Here is a 13,240-nt window from a genome sequence, read left to right as displayed (position 1 = left end):
CGAGGGGCAAGTTGCACCTAGGCATGGTCAGGGTACTGTGCCTCGTTAACCCTTTCAGCGAGAGGGTGACTCAGACGACGAGATATCTCCCACACAGGTCGAGCTGTGCAGGCGTTGAGCCCATAGAGGTTTTTTTTGTCTCAACATCATCGCATGTAGGTGTTGAGGTGCACCCTGTACCTCTCCTCTCCTGTATGCTTTCCCCCCAGGTCGTATGTGGCCATTTTTGATTTTTATTTTTAGTTTAGTTAGTTAATATGGTTTTTAATAGTTAGTTTAAATAGGTAATATGGGGTTTTTATTTATTTTATTTATAGTTAGTTTAATTAGCTAATATAGTTTAAAATTGCTTGTCTATTGTGCATTCATGTTATGGTGTGGTGCTTTGTGGCTTTTGAAAGCATCCACTGTCTGTTCCAGCTGGGCCCTTCAAGCTTGTCTCGTGTATGTGTTTGCAGCTTGGGGTCCTTACTCACATAGGCCACTCCTGCTTCCCTTATGCATGGGCTCGCAAGGATGGTTCGGTGTAACAAACATTTACACAAGGTCTTTGGACTTTCGTCATTTCTGTGGCCTGTCTGCTGCTGTACTACTTGTGTTAACACCCCTAGTGGGGATTGAGTGTGTTTTATCCACGCCATGTCTGTAATCAATTTGGGTGAGTACATGATTGATATCTTCATTAATTGATGTGGATTGTGATGTATGTTCTTTTCTTGCCTGTATATGTGCTTGATGCACTTCATGCTGTAGACAGTAGCCTGCATCTTTTGCCTGTCAAAGTCACACTGATGGTTGGAGGAGTTCGGATGTGGGTCTGTAACCTGGCCCAGTGACAACCAGCATGAAGACACACACACAGTGAACTTTCCAGCCTTGTTAATATCTTTTATGCCCTTTCTGCAGGAAAATGAGCCTCCAGACTACCTATGCCAGCAGACACAGGGCCAAGTACTACTGAAACCTGGGCACGTTCGGTGGTGCAGACGTGCACCTGTGTGCGCAAGCAGAAGCACAGGGCTTGTGCTCAGATGTCCGACAGAAGCAGACGTGTTAGCAGGAGCTCCAAGCGAAGGTGAGCAGAACAAGGGGCCACACCGCAGCCAACCTTCCACCAGGCCACTTGCACATGCCTTCTAAGTAGCACCAGTGCTGGGGAGCTTGGCCAGGCATTGTTGTAGAAGCGCACAGTACAGCTAAGATGCGTTCTGGGCTAAATGCCAAGTAGCTTTACAAGTTGTCAGGGGCACACACAGGGGCTGTCGAACATATCCTCGAGTCCACTCTGCTCCATTGAAGCTGAGTTATTAGCGCAGTAGCGTTCCTAGCCAAAAACTGATACAGCGCACAGCGACACCCAGCAAGGCACAGACTCGTGTGCAGTGCATATCATGTGCATGTGCAAATTGCCACGTGCACTACCTATTGAAATACGCAGCTGCCAGAACACGACTTGTACTGAAGTTGCAGCTCGCTATACGCGTCTAGCAGCTCACCCAGGGACCATTGTATCATGTGTGATTGTTGACGCATTGGTCTTCCATTTCCCGCATGCCCCTGTGCGCCTGCCTTACTGCATTGACAGTCTATGAATCATCACAGGGGCAAGCTAACGTATACGGACATAGCAGCAGGCAAGAGTGTTTCTTTCTGGAGAAGTCACTTACTTTGGGGCATGAAAGGTGTTGTGTGTGTGTGTTGTAAACACACACAGATTAGTAACTCACACTCTCTTTGCAGCATTGAACTGCTCCTGTTACCGGACCTGAGAGTGCGCAGACAGGAGGCCAGTACTCACCCTAGAAATAAGTCTCTCTTTGGCTTGCATTTGACTCATTTGGTACAATGTGCATGATGAACATGGTTTCTCTGATTGAGTATGTGTTATTGTCAGTATTTTGTATTTTGCCTACTTTCCCTTGAATCGCACGGGTGCTTGCTTTTTCACGCATGCGCAACCTTGCGGTAAGATTTTCGGTGCACATTTGTTCCATGAATCGGCCCCTATACCTATTAAAGGTTATATACAAGTTACACACTAGATCCAATACATACTGTTCCCACACACATAATCAAATATAGCTCTTTTGGTCCCTTGTTGCCAAGGAGGCTTACCAGTGATATCATTTCGAATCTGTCCATTAAGTGGTACGAATTCCCATTCTTTTTGGAACTGTAACCATCGGCGGCCCTTGGGATTCGCATATTTAAGGGTCAAAATACTATTGGATGATATGTGTTGGAGGTTCATGTTTAAATGGGATTCCCCACACCTTGCATTAAGGTCACCCACAATTAGGATACAAACAGCATCTTTTGACACCCCCTGAAGTAATAGTCCTGTAAGAAATTGTCAGTTTTACAACATCCAGGTGGAACATATACATTGAACACGAGCAAGAGTTTACAACCAGCATCCCTACCAAATGAAATTGCGAGAACATCCCCACTAATAACCACAGGTTTTACTACAGAAGAAGTTCAATCTTGTCTAACACCTATCAATAATCCCCCATATGGGCAGCCGACTGGGCTCTTAGTGTCCAATAGTTGGTACATAACAAAGCCATCCATATAATAAGGGGTAGTTAGCCAGCTTTCATGTAGCAGATAAATGTTAGATTCACGCAAAATACTCAAGGACCCATTGCTATTCACAAAGTGGGAATGTCCTCTAGTGTTGCATGAAATCACATTACAAAGGTCAAACACGGGACAACTTCATTGCTGGAATAATGCTCTTTAGCCAATTACAACCCTTAATATGATCAAAGTTCTACTCATCATTTCTGGTAAATTTTGGTGCAATTGCAAAATCTACCTTTTCATATGACCCTTACAAAGTTCAAAGCATTGTTTATCATCCTGCAATTGAGGTGTCCTGTCTAGTTAATATCCAAGGTAAGACAGTGATTCTTGATGGGCGCGAATCAACGCAGCAGTACAAGGTAGGAAGCAATTAACTTTTGTCGTAAAATCCAGAAACTTTCCCAAGCGGTTCTATGAATTCGAGGTAATTGGAATCAAGTATTTGCAATGCTGAGATCTTAGCAAATACGTTCAATAGAATGGAGCGATTGATTGCTTTCTTTTTAGGTGCATCTGCGTCTGAACAATTGATACAATACGTTTTTCCAACAGAACTTTCGTTTCCACCCCTCCTAATGAACTCACAGCCTCCAAAGGTACGGCAAGTGTTTCGACCATAACTGATCTTTGATGACAGTAATCCTTGCTTTATTCTTTTTAAATTTGAGAAAGGATGCCAAGGTCTTGCCCGATTTGTTAGAAAACTGATCAATCTTATATTTATAGGATTGACACACGAGTATTCAGTGGTTAGATTATTATATTGAATTCTAAGTTTAATGATTTATTGATGAATGGGGGCAGAGTTAGTATGTATATATTGTGATTGCAAGATTTTGATTTGTTTGAGAATATCTTCTATTTTTTTATGTTTTTTCTTTTTAGCTGCCATATCCACCCTGGGCAAGCTGGACAAACAATGCAGCTCATTCACCGTTAACAATATCCCCATCACTATCTCACAAGCGGTTAAGCCCTTGGGTGTGTATCTGGAACCCAACCTGACCATGAACAGGCAGGTTAATGCCATAGCATCCTCTTCAGCATACCACTCCAAACTTATTAATGCAGTAAAACCGTTCCTATCGAAACAAAACTGCCTCACCATCACCAGAGCAATAATTGGCTGGACTACTGTAATGACCTTCCAATAAGAACGTCAGGTAAACATCTTGCTAAACTTCAACTAGTTCAAAACAACGCCCTTAGGGCCGCCACAGGTCTATCCTGCAGGGATCATATCTCAGGTCTCAGGAGGAAGGTGCACTGGCTACCAGTTAAGGAAAGGATCATTTTCAAAACCCTTGCCTTGATGCACAAGTGTCTCCACAACCAGGCCCGCCATATCTGGTCCAAAGGATCTCCAAACCCCTTGCTTCCAGGCCAGCCAGAACGCCATACTCTAACATAACTGTTCCCAAAATACGCAAAGCTTGTGCTGGTGGCACCAGCTTCCCTTCTATGGCCACCACCTACTGGAACGTCCTACTTCCACACATCAGGCTAATTGACTCTCATGCGACCTTTCGGAGGCCATCAAAAACAAGCTGTTTGTATGACATGGCACATATTTTTCCTGTATATGTAACTAAATAACTTGTACCGTATCTACCTCTGTATATGTAACCACGTACTGTGTACTAAGGCTACTTCTGCTGGGCGGCATTCATGTAACCCTCAATCAAGCCTTCTCACATTCCTCTCATAGCGCCTCAATGCCTGAGGGCTGCAGTGTGCTCTACAAATCCAAATAAATAAATAAATATAGGATATGATGTGTCCTCTCATTGTTGCTTTATAGCAATCCCAGTTGTTGTGGGCTGATGTATCAGTAGGAGAATTTTCTGCAAAGAAAAAAGAATGTTGTTGGTGTTTAAGCTTCACAAACTCTTCTTCCTTCAAGAGGGCTGAATTGAATCTCCATCTGTTATATTTATGTGTATTTTGAGCATTGGATAATTTAATCTGGACCGAAGCATGATCTGATAAAACAATAGGTTCTATCTTTGCCTCTATTAGACTGTTTGTCAGAGATTTAGATATGAAAATGTAATCAAACCTTGAGAGTGAGTTGTGAGGAGGAGAAAAGAAGGTATAATCTAAATACTAGGGGGGATAATGCGCCAATCATCGATAAAACCTAATTCTGACACAAAATGAACAAATTGAAGGTGGGACTTGGTGATTCTAAATCGTACATTAGAGTTTTTGTCTAGGATAGGATCTATGATTTCATTGAAGTCTCTGCATACAATTCGGTTATTAGGACAAGATTTGGATATATGATTTCTTAAATTAGTTCAAAAGCCTGGGTCAGCATTAGTGGGGCAATATACATTGACAATAGAGCATTCTATGGAGTCAATAAGAAGTTTGACTAAAATCCATCTTCCAACATCATCTGTCTCTGAGGATAATATTTTACATTGAAGGTGTTTGTTAATAAGAGTAATAACTCTGTTCTTTTTCACATCTGCTGCGCTCGAGAAAACTTGGCCTACCCATAATCGCTTTAGTTTGGCAGCCTCATCTTGTGAAAGATGGGATTCTTGTAGGCAATCAATGGCTGGTTTGGCCCTATTGAGGCGTGAAATAATTTGTTGCCGTTTAAATCGGTTATGTAATCCTTTGACATTCTATGTTACAATGTTGAGATCCATGAGTTACAATAGAAACAATATAGGCAATGTTACAATTCCAGTGATAAACAGGTGCGCTAAAACACATAAGGGAATGAAACAAAAGGGAGGGGGAAGGACAAACACGAAAAACATTGAGTTTTGGAAATTACGTAGAAACAAACTTGTGTATGAACGAGTAGTGGCTTCAAATGAAGTCAATAATAGGCGGGGGTGGAGAGCCTAATACAGATGGGCCACTCCATGCTGCGTTCTGGCAAACTGTCATTTGTAGAATGAAACAGTCTGCGCTCTACCTTCATTCAATTGTGGGTCTAGTGGCATCCATCTCTTCTCTCCTATGACTTTGAATACATTTGCACAAGTCTAATGGTTCATTGAGGGTAACTTTTAGAGAAGCTGGATGAATGATCCCATATCTGGCATTGAGCTGCCGCAATGATAGTCTGAACGTTAATAGTTATTTTCTTCTTGCTGCCGTATTATTTGGCACATCCTGGCTTATGAAGATATTGGTTTCTTCCCATATAAGACTTTTCTTCAGTTTTATTCTCTCCATTGTGAGTGTGATATGAGTATAATCCAATAAGGCGAAGATCAGAATTCTGGGTGCATAACGAGAAGGATTTCTAGGGCCTATACGATGAGCTCTTTCGATATTAAACTGCCACGGTGTAGGGAGATCCAAAAGAGCGGGGAAAATGTGGTATAAAAACTGAAAAGGATTATTTTCGGGACGACCAACTATATCAATGTTGTTCCTCCTATTTCTATTTTTTTCATTTTCTGCCTGCTTCTGCAAAGAAAAAACCTGTATTTTCCAGAGACCATACTTATCCTGCAACATCCTCTGCATCACTTACTCTTCTTTCCACTTCAGTTATTCTGGATTCAAATGTGGACCACTTGTCATTAAGCATTTGCCATTTGGCAGTTGTGGCTTCCATAAAGGGTTTAAGTGATTTGATTTCCATTAGGATGGCATTCATAACGGGATCTTGTATATCATCCTTAGGTGTAGGATAGTCACTCTTCTGTCCTTTGGGAGCATTATTGGTAGACGTTGATATTGTTTCCTTGGATTTCCCCTTTTTTGAAGACATGCTGAGGCAGGATAGGTGCTCCTGGGCGAGTAGGTTGCTTGCACAAAGATGGGGAGAGTTCCCCTTTGTAATAGGGCAAGGAACCCAGCTGTACTCACTTATTTGCCCACTATGCAGTTACTTTCTGTAAAATCTTGATTTGAGTAAGCGAGATAAGATATCTATAATTTTCATGTTAATAGTAGAGGATAATACCTTAAGCCTAACATTTGCTTGATCTCTCATAGCCAGGTAACAGAAAGGCAGAGCAGGCTTTATTTTCACAAATTAATTATGATAAACCAGTGGCAATCCAGGTTTTGTGCATTACATGTTCAGTGAAATGCTTCCAGGAACTTAATTTATTCCAATGCCAAACTGCAATTGTTTCTGGCAATAACTGAACTTATCATGGACCAATGCTTTATGGGTTCAAGAGGGGCTGTCAGTCACATTTCCATTTAAACACCCCACAAACTAATACCGTTCAGGTGTCTTAATTCCTTGTTAGTTTTCTGGAAATACTTATTCAAAAGTTAATTGTAATTGCACCATTAATTTGGTTAAAATATGGTCGAAGGTGCGTAATTTTCTTTCTGAGCTTAGAATATATTAAAGAATGATTAGGTAAATCCGTTTTCGTTAGAGAATACCTTGTATGCATTTATCATGCAGCGTTATGTACTTAAACTGTGCTTTCCCAACGACTTCAGAACCTCCCAGCCGTGTTCGCCGATCAGCAGACCTGGCGTTGCAGCGTCAATTTAAGCGTTACTCCGATTCCACACAGGCCGCGCCTCCTCACAATGCCGCTCACCAGGACTTCCTTACACCATGTCGCCAAGCCCCCCCAAAAAAGCTATGCCTGTGATATTGTAGCACTGCTAGTAAGTACTAAGCTATATTTGTATAAATAGGAGCGCAGATATAGCTTTATATTAATTCCGGCCCGGGAGCGCGCGCGCGCACGCACACACACACACACACACGAACGCACGCACGCACGCACACACGCGCACACACACACACACACAAACACACGTGTTGCCTTTGTCCAATATTATCAGTCGAAACACCACAGACAAGTCCCTGATGTCACTGGCACTGGATACTCACACCTTCCTCAAAGCTCACACAGAAAATAATGCATATGCAGGCATACACACATGAGCACAGGAATAACAAGGCATAAACAGATGTTCAGAATCGCTCAGCACTAACAGGTTGGCACAGAAACAGATGTTTGATTTAAATAAATGTACCTGATTTTGATGAATAGTACCATATCAGGTCCCTAGTACTTGTTCTCACAGCCCACACTGTGGTAGGAAGTAGGATGGAGAAACGGAACCTGATTGGCACCTCCAGTGCTGCCCACAGAATGATATGGGAAGAGCATCAAAATAGGTGACCTTGTAGATTTTAATTGAATGTGCTGCCCTGCTGCCATCTGATGGCTGCAGGGACAGAAGCCTTGCAGGCCTCCACTTTGGACAGTGCCTAAAATGAGGTTCTGCAAGGCCTCTGTCCCTGAAACTGACAGGCATTCCTTCTGTCATGCACTTTGTTACTAGAATGGAGCACTGTGCATGACAGAATGAGTGAATGATATGGCGCTGTGCCCCAATGCCATTATAGACCGGTGCACACAACTCATGACGTTTGCAGTACCTAACTAATCAATGAGCTCATCAGATATCAGATCTTGGTATTGGGTTTGCATCTGTCTTGGTGGCACAATGTAGCCCCTCACTAGTCTACACAATTGCTAAAGGTAGGGATTTCCTCTGGCTCCACACCTTGGTCACCAGGACCACAGGATTATGAATTGTTTCCTAGTAGACTTTCATGAATAATGTTACACCTTCTTTGACCAGTATCTTTAGGTACATACTATAAAACGATCTTCCTAGTGCCAAAGTGCTGTTAAAGGAAGATACAATTAAGAAATTGATAAGCAGTTTCCCATTTGCATATTTCAAATTACATGTACATTTGTAAACGGAAAGATTGCCATTTCACCTACCGACTGCTGGCTTATCTGTAGATTGCGTCTGGACACGTGTGAGCACATTTGTCTGCTGCAAACATGGCAATGATTAAGTTACTCACCCTTTGAGCCAAGTGTCAGCAAATGTGTAATTATCATGATTAGGGTATTTACTAAGCACAGGTCTAGCTTTGGAAAGCCACGGCGCGCTTAACAAGTGATAGGGGGAAGTATATGGAGAGGGAAGCAGATTTCAAGAGATCAATACAAGAGAGTGGAGAGCTTATAATGGGGAGGTAGAGGGAAGGCAATTTGGCAGCAAGGAATCTATAATTAGCATGGGGAGGGTACAGGTGGGAGCAGATCACCCAGTCTCAGTTTAAGTCAGAAGTGGAGGGGTTAACCACGGACCCATTTTCTAACAAGTGTCAATGGTTTGGAAAAGCACACCTTCCAGCCGATTCCACCTGCAATTGTTCTTACAAATGTTCCAGCGAGTACTTCCTCGCGGATGGCATCCTGTCACATTTATGCTGCCTAAGGGCCATTGCTTTTTCTTGGGTTACGTTTGTGATAAAGGGATAACGATATCTGAAAATAGATTGACTAAGAAAGTGAAGAAAATTCTTTGAGAACCTTCATCTTTTTATTGCCTTTCTTTTTCTCAAAATTATTATCAATCCTATGAAATCCTTTTTCGTTGGGACACTATCTGATTTATCAACTCTTTTTCTTTGTGATTTTATGTTGAGACATTGAAGTACATGTTTCAATGTTTTTCTGTACATGGATATTCATTTTTCCTTACAATCCATGAACTTACCTCGAAAGAGGAGATTTGTAGAAAAATGTTCTCCCTTCCTGAACTGCCAAGGGGTCAGGAACACCTCTCATGGGATGATTTGTGTGTCAAATCAGAGGACCTATGAACATCTACATGCATTAAAGAGATCCTATACTTATTTCTGATGTCATATTCTGATCATATTCCTGATCCCATATTCAATATCCATCAGGAGGAGTTTAAGAATTCCACTTCTACTCCCACCCCAAGCATCCACTACATAAAAAATAGAAAAATACACTTCCTTATTCCCTATTTGTCCAAAGATGTCACTTTTTATAATCCCTTCAGAAGTTGAGGTCTATGCTTTTAGCTCTTTCATATATTTCCTACTGTTGTTCGTAGTTCCTCATTATTTATGGAGCAAGTTCCCACGTAAAAGAGTGTACCATTGCTTTCCAGAGTGGTGTCTTCTTAAAATTTGTATATGTCTCTGTGACATTTCTGTTACTCTTCAAAGCACCCTGAAGTATCAATTATTTCTATTTGTTGGTTCTTCACTTAGAAGATTAACTTGTCATTTTCATTGAATATCCTTGAGGTGTAGCAGAGAATATTTTATGGTTGTTATATATTAATATGGCCAGCGCTCACTTTTTCAATTTATTAGTTTTTTTGCTTGCAACAGCACATGTTAAACTGGGAGCGCTAAACGTACGAGGGGAATCCCACAGGGTCCACCGTAGTTGAAGCTCTACATTGTAATGGGTAATAGGAAATGTATTTAAACAAGAGGTAGATAGCTAATATCAACAGTTACAAACATGCAATCAAACTGTTATTCTTTGCACATATTCAGTTTATTCAAAAATTGCCTACAAAATTCATTTTATCAAAAAACATTTCATTTTTAAAACACTGTATAAAAATACAAATCAGGGGTGACAAAAACGGCCTTCTTAAATAGGTAGTTGTGTAAGTAGATTGGGTTATTACTTACAACTGTAAATGTAATCAACGTATCAGTCAAACCACTTACTTGCACAAAGATGGTACGTTGATTAAATGTACCATTGTAAGTAATAACCCAATCTACTTAAAGAACTACCTATTTAAGAAGGTCGTTTTAGTCACCCCAGATTTGTATTTTTATACAGTATTTTAAAAATTAAATGTGTTTTGATAAAAATGAATTGTATATGTAATTTTGAATATGTACAAAGAATAACAGTTTTGATTTAATGTTTGTAACTGTTGATGTAAGCTATCTACAGTGGCAGCACAACACCAAGAGACAACAATAGAAAGGTATAAAAATGATCAATGAGAGTAGATGTCACCATTAACAATAAAGATGCAACAATTTACAAGAATCATCAGTCTTCATGGGAAACAAAATAAACCGGAAACATGCAACAGTTATTTAAAGGTTTCTGATATGAGCACCGGCCCTCCATTCATCTTACAATTACATATATATATGTCTGAGTTCAACTGAATTCACCCAACATCTGACAAAAGCAACCCAAAGAATTCTAGTAAGCAAAGTTAGTGATTTACTAAAGCACAGATCCATCACAAAGAGTCATATACATATCATTAACATTTCTAGGGGACACATCCTGTTTTATGGTATTAGATTGACCGTACATAATAACACTGAATATATGTAGGTAGAACATTATTGGACTCCTATTGGAACTTTTTGCCCTCAGAATACAACCCCACCTACTAGCTTCACTGAAACTAAACCTCATTATTGAGAAAGGTGGGACCAATTTCGAAATCGACCAGAATAAGATAGGGCAACATTATCATTTATATTACAGAACTCAACATCCAAGCTATGGCACATCATTACATGGAAATATATAAGTTACGAAACCAAATTCAAATACATTTTTACAGTACCAAGGACCATCAACATTCACTCCCCAGAAATCAAAGAAGGGAGAATAATGTGATTATTTAGAAAGAATGTAATTAGAAGAAATCAAATGAATTTCAACCAATCAATAAAAACAAATCGCAAAGTGAAGGTTCCACATCTGTATCTGCACAAACAGGTCACATAGAAAAATGATTAGTGCATTCCTTGTCGTACATGCGCAGTGAGAAAACACTATGATCATAAATCATGTTCCTGTTAAAACAGTGACTTTGGGTTACATTGAAAATACAAACCGTTCTTGTGCAATGCAAAGTAAGATTAACAAGGAGCGACATAGAGTCAGTCCAAAACAAAGGAACAATGTATACCTAACCTGAAGAATAAACTATTCTTTAATTCATAAACTATACAAAATACGGAATCAGATGCTGGTTTGTGTGAAAAGTTTATTTTAAACTGTATCGCACAATAAATAAATATAAAAAAATGTACACAGGCTGACACATGCAGAGAGGTTAATATGGGTGGATACATAGTTTATCAAGTTGAATAATTAACAAAGACTCAGAACACATGGACGATTGAAGCCTTTTCAACTCTCAAAACCTATTGTCACCTGTAGATGATTATCCACTGTGCAAACAGTGGGAACAGCAAGAAGATGTGAAAAAACCATCTAGTTTGAATACTGTTTCTGAGGAAATTATATCACGTGTACTGATCATTTCTGATTCACATATCTGCCCATGATGTTTCACTCCCACAGAGAAATGATTTTCTGAAAACTCTTCTGACAATGTAACTGAAAACACAAACAAATAACCAGTTATTAACTTGAATGTAAAAAAAGGAGCAAGGGAAGCCAGCCAAATCTGAATTATTGCCCCAGAATTCTGAGCAGGCTTCTAGCACCTGTGCACACATGACAATTATAAGTTAAGACAATTTGCAGCTCACAGGACTGACAATAAAAATAAAACATGTGTATGAGATTTAAGTAAATTAGTTAGCCATTGCAACATGTGACCTGCACAGCTATCATAAATGAGATTTTACAAGAAGAAATTAGTTGATTCAACACGTAAAGACAAGATTTCAAACTTTTAAACGGATTTTTTTAAATCCCCATTTTCTTCGTAAATTGACTGTTTAGAGAAAGCAGTTCTATGTGCCATTGACAATACATGACAATGGTTCTCATTACGAGTTTGGTGGTGTGCTAAAAATTGGCAGTAAATCAGTTTATGCCAATTGTTTTGACAGTGAATATTTTATATCATACAAAGTCAAAGAAGATGGCGGCGGTGAGTCGTGGTGCTGCTGGTGGATGCTGCAGCTCGCTGACTACAGCTCCAAGGCAGACGCACCCAGGTCACGCTGCTGAGCTGGGTTGCGACCGTGAACAACGTGCGAGGTGGGGCTAGGGAGTTAATACGGCCGATTCAGAGGTAGTCCAGCCTGGATCATCTGTGCGGGGTCTGGTGGCATGTCCATGTGATCACGGCGAAGGCACTGCGGAGTGCCGCCCGGCTGGTGTTCAGATGCAGGTGCGCCATCCCCCACGTGAGTGAAGATACTGTCTGAGAAAGATCATCTAAAAGGGCTTCAGGACCTCAGCAGTGACGTAATGACCACGCACCACAAGGACAGTAGCAGGCCCCATAAGTTTAGACTAACAGTCAAGAGGTGACAATATGGCATGCAGTGGTACATCTTTGCTTTTCCCATAACACAGGCAGGGGTTGGATTATAATTTTTGCTTTTGCCAGCATTTTGGCACATAACATTGCATCTCTTGTATGCACTGCATCTCATAGAGAGGATGCAGCACATCATATTTCATGTAGCACATTGCCCCACACCTGAGCATGACCCACAGCGCACTGCATGACCTTACATTTCTCTCCCCTTGCTTGCATGAACATGATTGCAGAAAATACCTGGTGCATGACACCTCATGCATCATACTTCATAGAAAACACACAGCACATTGTGTGACACACCTGCCAACAGCCCAGCTCATGACACCACAGCTTTCAGTTACATGACTGCTGGACAAAATCTGCACAGCACACAATAACACTCTCCTCATCTGGCACAGCACAGACACTAAAACCCATACAGCTCACCACGTTAAATTTGATCACATAATGGGCATGTGCACCTTTTGCTTTTGGTAGTTTTAGAGCACATAGTGTGAAACACAAGACACAGCATTATTGTGTCCTGTGACTGTAGGGATGCTAGGTGCTATGAACAAGAGCT

The sequence above is a fragment of the Ambystoma mexicanum genome, chromosome 2q, assembly GCF_040938575.1.
Source record: "Ambystoma mexicanum isolate Mex_15411 chromosome 2q, UKY_AmexF1_1, whole genome shotgun sequence".
Classification (NCBI taxonomy): domain Eukaryota; kingdom Metazoa; phylum Chordata; class Amphibia; order Caudata; family Ambystomatidae; genus Ambystoma; species Ambystoma mexicanum.
The sequence above is the reverse complement of the archived record's forward strand: the minus strand, read 5'-3'. Positions refer to the sequence as shown.